Source organism: Marmota flaviventris, chromosome 7 (assembly GCF_047511675.1).
Source record: "Marmota flaviventris isolate mMarFla1 chromosome 7, mMarFla1.hap1, whole genome shotgun sequence".
Lineage (NCBI taxonomy): Eukaryota > Metazoa > Chordata > Mammalia > Rodentia > Sciuridae > Marmota > Marmota flaviventris.
The window spans coordinates 57,873,799-57,888,594 of NC_092504.1; the positions used below are offsets into that span (position 1 = coordinate 57,873,799).

General features: G+C 35.3%; 1 pseudogene; it reads left to right on the forward strand.

Moving 5' to 3' along the window:
• Nucleotides 1-6,865, forward strand: part of LOC114104678 (afamin-like) — a 68,709-nt pseudogene extending 61,844 nt beyond the window's left edge.
• The last annotated feature ends 7,931 nt before the right edge of the window (nucleotides 6,866-14,796 follow it).

Sequence of the window (14,796 nt, forward strand, 5' to 3'; positions counted from 1 at the left end):
ATTTCCTCTTTTTGCTCATCAAATGCTTATTTTAATGTTGCAAAAGAAAGAAAAAGCTGTACCCTCAATAGACTAAAATGTGTCATGTGACTTGAGCCATTCTTATATTTTTGCCTATTGTAGAACAATCTTATCATTATAATGATATCAGGGCAATTTGTTCCTTTTGACCGGATATAAAGTATAGAACAGTGTAAATAAATCTCATCTTCTAAAGAGTAAAATGACTTTCCATTTACTAACAGCAATAATATTTACTTTCTTGTCACTCATGTCATACAAATAATTATAGATTGAAGTGCTTAAAATTATTTTCCCTTTATGTCAGAATTGTGAACACAATTTATATCAGTTTTATCTTGCTCTTCTTTTTGATCATGGGGAATTATTTGTTAATTGGTTTTCATGTCACCAAAGGTTAGGAACAAAAGGAGAGTTTCCTGTGATTGTTACCTTAATCAATGATTGGATTCTTCACTGAGAAGCTATAGGGATGCCAGGTGGTGTAATGATTAAGGAGTGGAGGTTGTGGGGCTGTCTTCCTGTATGTCCAGCCCATTTCACCACTTATTGTTACACTGGAGAAAATATGTATGTCACTAAGCTTCAGCTTTTTCATCTGATATTTGAGAATAAAAATTGTACCAACTATTTAGGACAGCTTTCTTAAACTAGGTAATCTCAGTAACTCATACAGCATTAAGCTGAAATGTAGTATACACACAAAGCATGTTAACACTTATTGAAAGTTTTTCCTATGCATTTAAGAAGAAAGCAGGAGGATTCCACATTAGGAAAGCCTTCATGGCACATGAATATTGACCCTATTTCTTTTGTGTTAGCTGTGTGTATGTGTGGATATATAGATGTGAGAGAGCTCAGTTTGCACAATTCTTATCTTCAGAAAGTGATCCACTGTATCTTGAAAGTAAGGCTCAACTAGACATACACAGGAAACAACCATGTACTGATTTTCATGAATCAGGGAAAAGATATTTTTTTCTCCCTTTAGAATTAGGTATTTGGAAGGGTTTCAAATAGCTGGTATCAAATAGCTGAAGGACTGTCTTCAACATCAATAAGGTAACATCTGTCACTAAAAGGTAAGATTTATCACTCCAAAATGGGTAAACACTGAACTTATGATATGGCAACACATGATCCTATACACACAGCAAAATTTCCTTCAATATTAATTGTAAGTTGCTGGACATTAAAAATGATTGCAAGAGTTTTTAAAAAATCTGAACTAACTTTGTGACTAATGTCCCATCTCCTTGTTTTCTCCTTTTTCTAACCAGGCTGACCTTATTATTGGGCAGTTGTATATCAGGCAGGAAGTGATTCCCGTGAAATCTGGTGTTGGCCAGTGCTGCAATTCTTCATATGCCAACATAGGCCATGTCTCGGTTTTAATTATTGTTTGAGTGCATTTTGGGGGCTAAGCGAAAATGAACAATCTATTTAGGGAGATTAAAGCGTATCTTTGCAGTGAGTGTAGTTACTTCCATTGCAAGCACTTGAGGCACATAATTGAGTCTGTTTTTACAGTATGTTTTATAGAGAATAATCATATTTGATTCAACTTGGTGTTGGTCAGTATTGCAATTCTTCATAGGCCACATTTCAGCAGCTTGGTGATAGATGAGATCTATGTTCCTCCATCATTCTCTGCTGATAAATTCATCTTCCATCATACGTTCCCACCTCAGGGTGTAGCACTGCAAGCAATGAAACAAGAGTAAGAAATTGTCTTTTGCTAGTATGGAGGAGATCAGCAATACCAAGTAGCAGTTGAAAGTTGTATCTTGCATACCTACAACTCCTGGGCTGAGTAGTGCAACATATTATCCCCCAAACACTTATTCTTTCAAAATAGTTCTGTTCTCATAGACTCATTGGAAGTTTAGTCAGGAAAAATTCACTAGGGCAGACAATCTCCTGTTCAGAAAAATTGTCTCTGTTTTAATGCATTTTGGGGCTAAGGGAAAATGAACAATCTATTTAGGGAGATTAAAGTGTATCTTTGCAGTGAGTGTAGTTACTTCTATTGCAAGCACAGGAGGCACATAATTGAGTCTGTTTTTACAGTATGTTTTACAGAGAATAATCATATTTGATTCAACCTTGTGGCATGGGTGTTCAGAAATGAAGTACACATTGCATTAATTGTAGGAGCCATTCTGCAATGATGACGGTAATGCAAGATAGTGGAACTTACACGTTCTCCAAACACCCATGCATGTTAAAACTCACTTGCTTTGTAGAGTCTTCCTTCATTGGAAAACCTGTTCTTCCCCTTTTTCTCCATCACAGTCTGAGGCATGTTTTAAGGCAGAATAACATTGTCTTCTCTTGCCTGCTCTCCTAATTGCTCCAGGCAACACTAATTCCTGCTGAGGGGCCTGCCCTTCCTGTGGGGAAGCTTGAGGGCAAGGAGAAACACCTCCCAAAACAGTTTCAGAGAACTTCTGTCTGCTTTATTGTGCAGCAAAAATAGCTTTTATAGTGGGTGTATGCCAATTTACATATAACATCCATCATAGGCCAGAGGTGATACACAACATATCATATTTCAGGAGTCCAGACACCAGGAGTTCAGAACCTGCCATACAGGCTGACCTTGTACTAACAGGGGAATAAGTTCCTGTCAAAGAAGCAAGGAAATTGAGCTTGCCAGTGTTCTGACAGGACTTTGTCCTAATACGAAGCGTTCTATGTTAGGATTTCCCTGCTGAACAGTGAGTAAGATAAGCATTCCTCCATGAGAGTCCAGAATCAGGCCTATCAACAATTCCAGTGGGAAAGCATTGCTAAATGAGTAGTACAGGGGTAATTGGTGCTACCGGTGCTAATTAAAGGTGTGATCGTGGTGGGTGTCAGGGTCTGGAAATCTGGGCCTTTGAGTATGGATAAGACACACTTTAGAGGAGAGAACAGCAAAGGATAATCTAGGCAAGTAAGAAAAAGACCACACTTCATTCATTACATAGAAGTATGACAGAATTATAAAATAGTGTTTGATCTATATTCTACAAAAGTCCAGACCAGTGGAAAGTTGGCATGGGACCAGCCTCAGTCTTTCTGATGAGAGCGCTTTAGACAGGTGTGTGCGCTAAGACTGGAGAAGGTTTGATGGACTGGTGGTTTGGGCTGAGGGTAACTAGAGCTTTGACAATTCTCTAGGAGGAAGCTTTAGAAGAATACCAGTGTATAACAGACTTCTCTCTTATTTTGTGTTGTTTAAATCCATAGGTTTCTCATTAACCTTGTGAAGCAAAAGCCACAAATAACAGAGGAACAGCTTGAGGCTGTCATTGCAGATTTCTCTGGCCTTTTGGAGACATGCTGCCAGGGCCAGGAGCAGGAAGTCTGCTTTGCAGAAGAGGTGAGGCAGCTCATTTTCACATGCAAACCTTGGTGTGGAGTTTTCTGTGGTGAAAAAAGGAGAAGAATAATCTATCGTTGGATAACTTTAGAATAATGGGAGACATTTAAAAATTATTTAGAAATAGATTGAAGAATTTCATGACTTTTTTTTTTTTAAATCACATTTTTTTCCACTAAAATATTAGGAATACTAGGAAGGATTCTAATTTTATATGGTAAATTGGCAATTTTGATTTATTTCCTAGTAGAGAAAACTAGTAAGTGACTCTCTAAGTAATTGATGATAATTTAAATGTTTTTTTGGCCTAAAATTTATCCATCTTGTTAAAGGGATTAAAAAGATTTAACAAATTAATTGCGCAAACAGGATATTGAGAGAATTTAAAAAGTGTTTTGAACTCATTAAGGAGCATGCCTTTGTATACCAACAGAGCAGTTACTAAGAATTGTCTTAAACCAACTGCTTAGTAATTTTAGCTGAATTTGTAGTTGACTACACATTTTTTTTTTCCCTCTCTGGCTTCTACTGTCCCAGCTTGTTGACCTTAGAGTTTAACTCCTTAATTTCTCAATTGACTAATATACAAACATGTGAATTCACTCCAGAATCTACAGAGTGACCTGTAGGACTGGCACAATCACCCATTCCTTTTTCTGATCGTTTTAATTAATTTTCAGGGTCCCAAACTGATTTCAAGAACTCGTGGGCTGGGGATGTGGCTCAAGTGGTAGCGCGCTCGCCTGGCCTGCGTGCGGCCCGGGTTCGATCCTCAGCTCCACATACAAACAAGATGTTGTGTCCGCCGAAAACCAAAAAATAAATATTAAAATTCATTCTCTCTCTCTCTTAAAAAAAAAAAAAAAAAAAAAAAACTCGTGCTGCTTTGGGAGTTTAAATTCCTTCAGTTAACAATGAATACAGATGAGGCTAAATATAATCTTGATTCTACCCAAATATCCATTCATAGTGAGAGAGATGCTAGGAAATGCCTTAAAAATAAATGTAATTCAATTTTAGAAGATTACATAAAAAAATACACTGGAACAAAATTATGCCTAAAATGGTAAATTAGTGATTCAGCTAAATTAAAAAAAAAAAAATTAGTGTACTTCGAAGCCCTCAGAGAATGCCATCTGAAGGCTTCCTCATGTGCTGTTTCCCTGACATAAGGTAATAGAGCCCATTGCCTTCTACGCCTGTTCATTTAATTAGTACTTAATATATATTTTTGTGTGTGTTTCAGAGGGAGGAGAAGAAGACGTGAGTCGTCATTGTTTGGTGTGATTTTTTTTTTTTTAAATTACAATGACAAAACTTATAAATTAATAAAATGATGAAGAATTTTATGTGAGATATCTCTAACAAATAAAGTATCCTCAGATATTTCTGTTTTTTTAGTCTGATTATTCGTGAATATTTACAGATATTTCTTTAGTTTTATACATCATTGTCTGAAATATTCTGTTAAAAAAAAAATCACTGAGGGGGCTGGGGTTGTGGCTCAGAGGTAGAGCGCTTGCCTAGCACATGTGAGGCTGATCTTCAGTACCACATACAAATAAATAAAATTAAGGTATTGTGTCCAATTACAACCAATAAATAAACAAATAAATAAATCTCTGAGGACTGGTTGCTGTAGATTAAAGCCATCTCGGATGGCTACAACACTGGAGGCTAGGTTAGCTTGGTGACTTGAGAAATTCTGAAACACTCTTTGGTGCTTCCAGGGCACATTGTTTCTTAAATGACCACTAAACATCAGAATGGATAATCTGGAGGCAATAAAAGAAATTATTGTGCTTTTATAGGATCCATGAAAATTTAACATCTCAATCTTTCCTCAATCTTGTTCACTTCTCTACTCACTGTCATTGTAAAAATGTGTTCACTGTGCTGTAGATGTCTGGATTGAATGGAATTAATATTTATATCAATCTTTTTATTCCACAAGGGTTTACTGAGCACACACTAGGTGGCAGCCCTGTTTTGAGTATAGTCACTGTCCCCAGTTGTTTCAGTAGAGAAGGAAGCAAGTGAATAGCGATACTACAAGATTATGCCCCTAGTGGAGCAGACAACAAATTGTTGAGGGAATCAAAGGGTGAGTGAGACCAATTCTGACTGCAGAAAGTGCCACAGTCAATTAAGGAGAGACTTAGAAGATTCAGCAGTTCAAGTAAAGGAGAAGACCATTTCATAAAAATGGAAATCATGGTTAAAGGGACTGAGCATGACAGAACATGAGGAATGGAGGAAGTTAAAGATGCTCAGGGACTGGTGTGCCCCATGTGGAATGGGGACTGGGAGTAGCGGCAGTCAAGGGTAGCTGGTTTAAAAGACAGTTTGTTGGGAATGATTTAACTTGTGCTTTTGCCTGTACACGAAATTGCAGAGAAGACTGTCACTTGTCTCATTGACCCTATGAAATAGAAATCAGAAGTGCTCAAATTTTCTGGTATCCACAGGACAATATTAAGAATAGAGCTAAAATTCTGAGGCAACAAGGTGATGCAAATTAGTGAATGAAAACTAGCCACTCTTAAAAAATTAGCTCTCTCCACCTCTTCTTTGGTAGATTATCATATAAGCAATTTATCTACTCTCAATGATGCTGCTTTCAAAGGGTTAAGGGAGATGACAGAGAATTGCTTAATAATATGGAATTAAATTAACAATCTTTAATAGTACTATCTGGAAATTCCCCAATGAACTGAACAACGTACTTCTAAACAACTCGTGAATCAGAGAAGAAACAAAAGGGTATTTTAAAAGGTGGACAACAGAATGAAAACCAAATCAGGAAACACATTGGAATGATAAGAGGAAAGTCTCATTTTGACCACATTGCCCCCCCTAATGTTGGCATGGTGCCACACAGAGAGGATTTTCCTGGGTCCACAGTTACAACACTGGGAAAAGAGAAGTGGAAGTATACATCTAGTTTACCCAGCATTGTGGGATATTTCCAACAGGCTACTCCTGTCTTGCCTCATGGGGCATAATAAAAATCAAAACATGGCTAGATTGTCTGCAATCAGGTAGAAACAATGAAAGGGAGCCGGGCTACAGGGTGAGCATGAAGATCTTGGTAGTAGTTCTGTGTTTTCTTCTAGCAATGGTGATCAGAGAACAGCTTATCCATTAAACTGAGCTGACTGCTCCCAGAAACACAGTGAAAAATTATACCTGGCTTGAATGTTTAGACAGTCATTCTTCCCAGTCTCAGAACCAACCTGAGGCTCTCTGTGCATTTCTTCAGAGCACAGAGGCTGCCTCCACCCAGTATGGGAGTCCAAACATGTATTCATTCCATCCTCATATAAGCATACCCACCCTAAAGCTCTTCTCATGCAGAGACAAGCCTCAACTATACATACCCATTGAGCATAATTTCTGTTCCTCTTTGTCCCAAGCAACAGCTGTACCATTGGAGCCCAGACTGTGACCCTGTCCAAATACAGCAATACTACCTGACTAATGAATGCAGCCTGCATCTCTGCCTAAAAAGAGACAATTGCAGTGCCCAGCCAGTAGCTCTGCCTCATTGCAGAGTCTAGCCAGTGGTCTCATTAGATAGTGGAGCCTATCCAGTAACCCCACATGCTCTCAGAGCAAAGACAATGGACTAGCCTGGCTAAAGATCCCAACAGCAAAGTCTGCTTGCCTATGATAATTACCAACTAGCCCATCCAGAATCCCAGATAATAGTAGTGAAGAACACCTATAACGTCTGGAAGAGTTGGCTGCTTTTTCAAATGCACGGACAAAAAATCAAATGACACTAGTATTATAAAGACCCTAGTGAAGCAGACAACAAATTGTTGAGGGAATCAAAGGGGAGTGAGACCAATTCTGACTGTGAAAAGTGCAGGAAGGAGAAGAAGGAAGGAGAAGAAAGACTTGTGTGGTGGTACACATCTGTAATCCCAGCAGATTAGAAAGCTGAGGCAGGAGGATCTAAGTTCAAAGCCAGTCTCAGCAAAAAAGAGGTGCTAAATAACTCAGTGAGACTCTGTCTCTAAATAAATAAAATACAAAATAGGGCTGGAGACATGGCTCAGTGGTTGAGTGCCCCTGAGTTCAATCCCTGGTAAACCCACAAACAAAAGCCGAGAGAGAGAGAGAGAGAGAGAGAGAGAGAGAGAGAGAGAGAGAGAGAGAATATGAATCAGGGAATTATAACTTTGCCCAAAGAGATTAAAATAGCTCTAATAGAGAACACCAAGGCACATTATAATGAAAATGCCTAGCATACAGAGAAAGGATAAAATCTAAAAAGCCACAAGAGAGAAGAATCAGGTCACATGTAGGAGCAGACCAATTTGTATCTCAGCAGATTTTTCAATCCAGACCCTCAAAGCCAAGAGATCATGAAACAACATATACCAAGCTCTGAAAGAAAATGGATGCCAACCAAGAATCTTACATCCAGCAAAACTAAGCTTTAGATTTGATGATGAAATAAAAACCTTCCATGATAAACAAAAATTAAAAGAATTTATAGCTAGAAATCCTGCACTACAGAACATTCTCAGCAAAATATTCCAAGAAGAAGAAATGAAAAACAATGATGAAAATCAGAAGAGGGAGGGATTACACTAAATGAAAATCTAATCAGAGGAGAAATCAAGTCACATTAAATACAAAAAAAATAAATAAAAATGGCTGGGAATACAAATCATGTCTCAATAATAGCCCTGAATGTTAATGGCATAAAATCACCAAAAGACATATAGACCAGCAATCTGGATAAAAAAATGACCCAACAATATGCTGTGTCCAATAGACTCAACACATAGAAAAAGACATCCACAGACTGAAAGTGAAGGGTTGGGAAAAAATCATACCACGCACATAGACTGTGGAACCAAGTAGGGGTTTCCATCCTCATATCAAATAAAGTATACCACTCAAACTAAAGTCAATCAAAAAAGATAAAGAAGGACACTACATACTGCTCAAGAAAACCATACACCAACAAGACTTAACAATTATAAATATATATGCCCCAAACAATGGAGCAGCTATGTTCATCAAACAAACTCTTCTCAAGTTCAAGAGTCAAATAGATCAGAACACAATAATTTTAGATGAGTTTAACACACCTCCTTCATCACTAGACAGATCTTCCAATCAAAAGCTGAACAAAGAAACTATAGAACTCAATAATACCATCAAAAACTTAGGCTTAGCTGACATATATAGAATATTCCATTCTTCCATGAGACAATATACTTTCTTCTCAGCAGCACTTGGATCCTTCTCTAAAATAGATCATATACTATGCCATAAAGCAACTCTTAGCAAATACAAAAAAGTAGAGATACTACCCTGAAATCTATCAGATCATAATGGAATGAAATTTTTAGAAATCATTGATAAAATAAGAAATAAAATCCACTCCAACACCTGGAGACTAAATAATATGATATTGAATTAACAATGGGTTATAGAAGACATCAAGGAGGAGATTAAAAAAAAATTAGAGGTGAATGAGAACACAGATACAACACATTGAAATCTCTGGAACACTATGAAATAACAGTTCTAAGAAGAAAGTTCATTTCATGGAGTTCTTTCCTTAAAGGAGAAAAAGTCAACAAATAAATGACTTAATACTACATCTCAAAAGTCTACCAACCAAGAAAAGTCCAGGACCTGATGGATACACAGCCGAGTTCTATAAGACCTTTAAAGAAGAACTAATACCAATACTCTCCAATTTATTTCAGGAAATAGAAAAAGAGGCAGCACTTCCAAACTCATTCTATGAGGCCAATATCACTCTGACTCCAAAACCAGGCAAAGACATATTAAAAAAAAAAAAAAAACTTCAGACCAATATCTCTAATGAACATAGATGTAAAAATTCTCAATAAAATTCTGGCAAATAGAATACAAAAACATATCAGAAAGATCATGCACCATGATCTAGTGGGATTCATCTCAGGGATGCAAGTTTGGTTCAACATACAAAAATCAATAAAATGTAATTCATCACATCAATAGACTTAAAGATAAGAATCATACGATCATCTCAGTATATGCAGAAAAAGCATTTGACAAAATGCTGCACGCCTTTATGTTTAAAACACTAGAAACACTAGGGATAATAGGAACATATTTCAACATCATAAAGGCTATCTATGCTAAGCCCCAGGCCAACATCATTCTAAACTGAGAAAAGTTGAAGGCATTCCCTCTAAAAACTGGAATAAGATAGGGATGTCCTCTTTCACCACTACTATTTAACATAGTTCTTGAAACATTGGCCAGAGCAATTAGACAGTCAAAAGAAATTAAAGGGATACACATAGGAAAAGAAGAACTCAAATTGGCACTATTTGCTGATGATATAATTCTATACCTGGAAGACCCTAAAAGTTCCACCAGAAAACTTCTAGAACTAGTGAATGAATTCAGAAAAGTAGCAGGGTATAAAATCAACAACTATAAATCAAAGGCATTTCTGTATATCAGTGACAAATCCTCAGAAAGGGAAATGAGGAAAACTATCCCATTTTCAATAGCCTCAAAAAAAGTGGGGGGAATCAACTTAACAAAAGAGGTGAAAGATCTATATAATGAAAATTATAGAACCTTAAAGAAAGAAATCAAAGAAGATCTTAGAAGATGGAAAGATCTATCTTGTTCTTGGGTAGGCAGAATTAATATTATTAAAATGACCATACTTCCAAAAGCACTACACAGATTTAATGCAATTCCTATCAAAATTCCAATGACATTCCTCATAGAAATAGAAAAGGCAATCATGAAAGTCATTGGAAAAATAAGAGACCCAGAATAGCTAAAGCAATCCTTAGCAGGACTAGTGAAGCAGGTGGCATCACAATACCAGACCTTAAACTACAGAACAATAGTAATAAAAACAGCATGGTATTGGCACCAAAACAGACTGGTAGACCAATGTTACAGAATAGAGGACACAGAGACTAACCTACAAAACTACAATTATCTTATATTAGACAAAGGTGTCAAGAACATGCATTGGAGAAAAGAGCCTCTTCAACAAATGGTGCTGGGAAAACTGGAAATCCATATGCAACAAAGTGAAATTAAACACCTATCTCTCACTATGCACAAAACTCAATTCAAAATGGATCAAGGACTTAGAAATATAACCAGAGACTCTGTGTCTAATAGAAGAAAAAGTAGGCTCTAATCTCCATCATGTGGGATAAGGCCCCAACTTCCTTAATAAGACTACTTTGGCGTAAGAATTAAAATCAAGAATCAATAAATGGAATTGACTCAAACTAAAAAGTTTCTTCTTAGCAAAAGAAACAATCTGTGAGGTGAATAAAGAGCCTACATCTTGGGAGCAAATCTTTACCCCTCACACATCAGATAGAGCACTAATCTCTAGGGTATATAAAGAACTCAAAAAGCTAGACATCAAAAAAAAATTCCCAAATAACCCAATCAATAAATAGGCCAAGGGCCTGAAGAGACACTTCTCAGAAGATGATATTCAATCAATCAACGAATACATGAAAAAATGTTCATCATCACTAGCAATTAGAGAAATGCAAATCAAAACCACTCTAAGATTTCATCTCACTCCAGTCAGAATGGCAGCTATTATGCATACAAACAACAATAAGTGTTGGTGAGGATGTGGGGGAAAAGGTACACTCATACATTGCTGGTGGGACTGCAAATTGGTGCAGCCAATATGAAAACAGTATGGAGATTTCTTGGAAAATTGGGAATGGAACCACCATTTGACCCAGCTATCCCTCACCTCCCAAAGGACTTAAAAACAGCATACTACTGAGACACAGCCACATCAATGTTTACAGCAGAACATATCACAATAGCTAAACTGTGGAACCAATCTAGATACTCTTCAATAGATGAATGGATGAAAAATGTTACATATTTACACAATGGAATATAACTTATTAATAAAAGAGAATAAAATCATGGCATTTTCAGGTAAATGGATGGAATTAGTGAAGATAATGCTAAGTAAAGTTAGCCAATCCCAAAAAATCAAATGCCGAATGTTTTCTTTGATTTAAGGAGGTGGATTCATAGTGGAATAGGGAGTAGGAGCATGGGAGGAATAGACGAACTCTAGATAGGGCAGAGGGGTTGGAGGGGAAGGGAGGGGCATGGGGTTATTAATGATAGTGGAATGTGATTATCATTATTATCCAAAGTACATGTATGAAGACATGAATTGGTGTGAATATACTTTGTATACAACCAGAGATATGAAAAATTGTGCTCTATATGTGTAATAAGAATTGTAATGCATTCTGCTGTCATGTATAAATAAAAAAGAAAAAAAAAGCATAGAAAATTAAGGTTTGGAAAACAATACAGTAAAAAATCAAGAAGTTTGACATAAAAACAGAAACAATAAAAAATCTATCTGAGGTGAAGAGTACAATAGAACTGAAAAATTCAACAGAAATCTTTATTAGCAGATGTGATGAAGCAGAGAAAAGAATCAGTGAACTCAATCCAGGACATTTGTGATTATCAGGTAGAGAAAAAGAAATAAGAATAAAAAGGTTTAAAATTATTGGACACCCCCAAAATAACTGCATTTGCATAAATTTAAGAAGTATAAGAGAGTGAAAAAGGGCTGCAAAGCATATTTTAAAAAGAATAATGGCTGAAAACTTTCTAAATCTGGAAAAGATGACAACTTTCAGGAACAGGACGCTCAGAGGCTCCAATCAAATTCAATACAAAGAGGAGTTCACATTATATTCAAAGACAAAGATCAAAGACAAGTGACTCTGAAAGTATCATGAGAAATGAAGCATATCACATACAAAGGAGCCTCAATACTACTATTGGTAGATTTCTCAGGGAAAAAATTTTATTGGCTATGAGATAATGGGAAAATACAAAGTACCTAGAGATAAAACTACCAACTAAAATCATTTAAAAAATCTATTCTTCAGAAATGAGGAAGAAATTAGACTCACTCAAACAAAAGTTGAGGGAGTTCATCACCACTAGATTAGCCTTACAGGAAATGTTAAAGTTGTTCAAGCTGAAAGAAAAAAAAAGTTAATTAGTAACATAAAAACATACAAAAATATACAAATCACTGCTAAAATGAATATATAGTCATATTTTAGGTAAGTCTAATGATAATCACAAAGCAGAAACTTTTAGTAGGTATACAAGAGATGAGAAGAAAGAATTCAAAGCACCTTATTACAAAAAACTACCAAACCACAGAGGACAATGGAAGATAGGAAGAAAGGGACAAAGTACCAGAAAAAAAATTAACAAAATTGCAATAGTAAATCCTTACCTTTAAATAATTACTTTAAATGTAAAAGATTAATTTCTTCCATCTAAAGGTATAGACTGACTGAATGGATTTTTTAAAAAGACTCAACTCTATGCTGTCTACATGACATTCACCTCACTTCTAAGAACACACATAGTCTGAAAGTGAAGAAATGAAGAAGATATGCCAAGCAAGGGGAAACCAAAAGACAGCAGAGGTAACTGTACTTACATTAAGCAAAATAGACTTTGTGTCAAAAACTGAAAAATAAAGAATGCTATTATTAATGACAATGGGGCAATTCATCAAGAAGACATACTGACTATAAATGTCTATGAACCTCCAATAGGAAGACCTAACTATATAAAGAAAAATTAACAGATATATAGGGAGAGATAAATTGCAATGTTGTAATAGAAGAAACTTCAATTTTCCACTTTCAGCAAAATTACACTTTAAATCAATTGAACTTAAATGGCTTCATAGCTGAAATATACCAAACATTTAAAGAACTAATGTAAATCATTCTCAACATCTTTCAAAAAAGTCAAAGAAGAGGGAACACTTTCAAAGTTATTTTATGAGACTTGCATCACCCTGACAACCAAAGCCTGATAAGGACATTACAAGAAAAGAAAATTGTAGTCCAATATCTCTGATAACCAATGAAGCAAAAAAAAAAAAAAAATTCTGAAAATAGTCCTCAGCAAATTGAATTCAACATTAAAAGTTTAATTTATTAACATCAGGTGGGTTTTATCATTGGGATGAAAAAAATGGCCAAACATAAGTAAATCGATAACTATTATACACTACATTATGGAACAGAGGAAAAAACCCGTATGGTCATCTCAATGAAAGCAGAAAAAAATTGACAAAATTCAACCTCCATTTGTGATAAAAAGTTTTAGTAAATTACGTATAGAAAGGAATATCCCTCAACACAATAAAGACTATGTATTGTAAGCCAGAGCTAAGAGCCTGTATTGAAAAATGTTTCTATATATGGAATCATGTCCTTGATACAGATTTCCAGAATCTAGGTAATTGGTTCAAATGACATGTATATTTTTAAGACTATTAATTCTTATTATAATCTTATTTTCCAAAATCTTTGAATATATGAAAACTTATTTTGATATGTGTTTCCAGAATTAGATATTTTTATTATTCTAATTCTATGAGATATATAAAATTTAATATTTTATAGTTTAAATTTCTTTGATTACCAGTGAAACTTTATGTCTTTACACTAGTTTTTCTTTTGGTGAATTTTCTATTTTAATTCTTTTTCTTTTAATATTTTCAGTATTTCAAGGTTTTTTTTTTCCCTCTTTTGGTTGTCTAATTGATTAGGTATGTGCATACTTAGCTTCTGGACACTTTTTCTATCATGATAGATTTTCCCAGGGAAACACAGAGGCATTTTTCCCTAGTTAATAGTTAGCAAGAAATTCTGCTGTGTGATCAACTAAAAATCAAATACGCAGTATTTCATAAATAGATTAAACAGGTTACTTTTTAACTAATTGTGTGAAAGAATAATATAAAATGGCTTTTTCAGCACAGGACTTTCTTTTGTGAAGGTGATTTCTTTTAAAAAAATAAAGCAATTAAAACTTTCAGGTTTAATTTTTCTTACTGTTTTTGATTGAATCCCAGAGCCTTGGGATGTAGGTAAGACATATACTAAATATCAGTAGGGAATGACAAAATTAGTTGTAGTTACTCCTTTTAAACATTTTTTAAAAATTTTAAGTGTTTTTTTTCTCCTCCCTCGTCTATATTTATAAATCAATTATCTAAAGCTACCTTTTTCAAAATTTGTATTTTGTTGATTATATGACCTAATCTATAGGTAGAGAGAATTTTCATACTCTGAAAATGGTCAGCAACCTATGGCAAGATAGACAATGTTGCTTATAGATAAAATGTGGATTTCAAAATATTAATATTTCTTGAAAATGTATAGAGTTGATGGTAATATTAAAAGAACCGATATGCGTTGAGATTTTTTGGGGAAATCTTTTATTATATATAACATATCTCCCAACTAATGGTGAACAATTTCAGGGTATGAGGTCCCTCCTCAACTCTATATTCCCCCTAAAACTTCCCTCAGCAG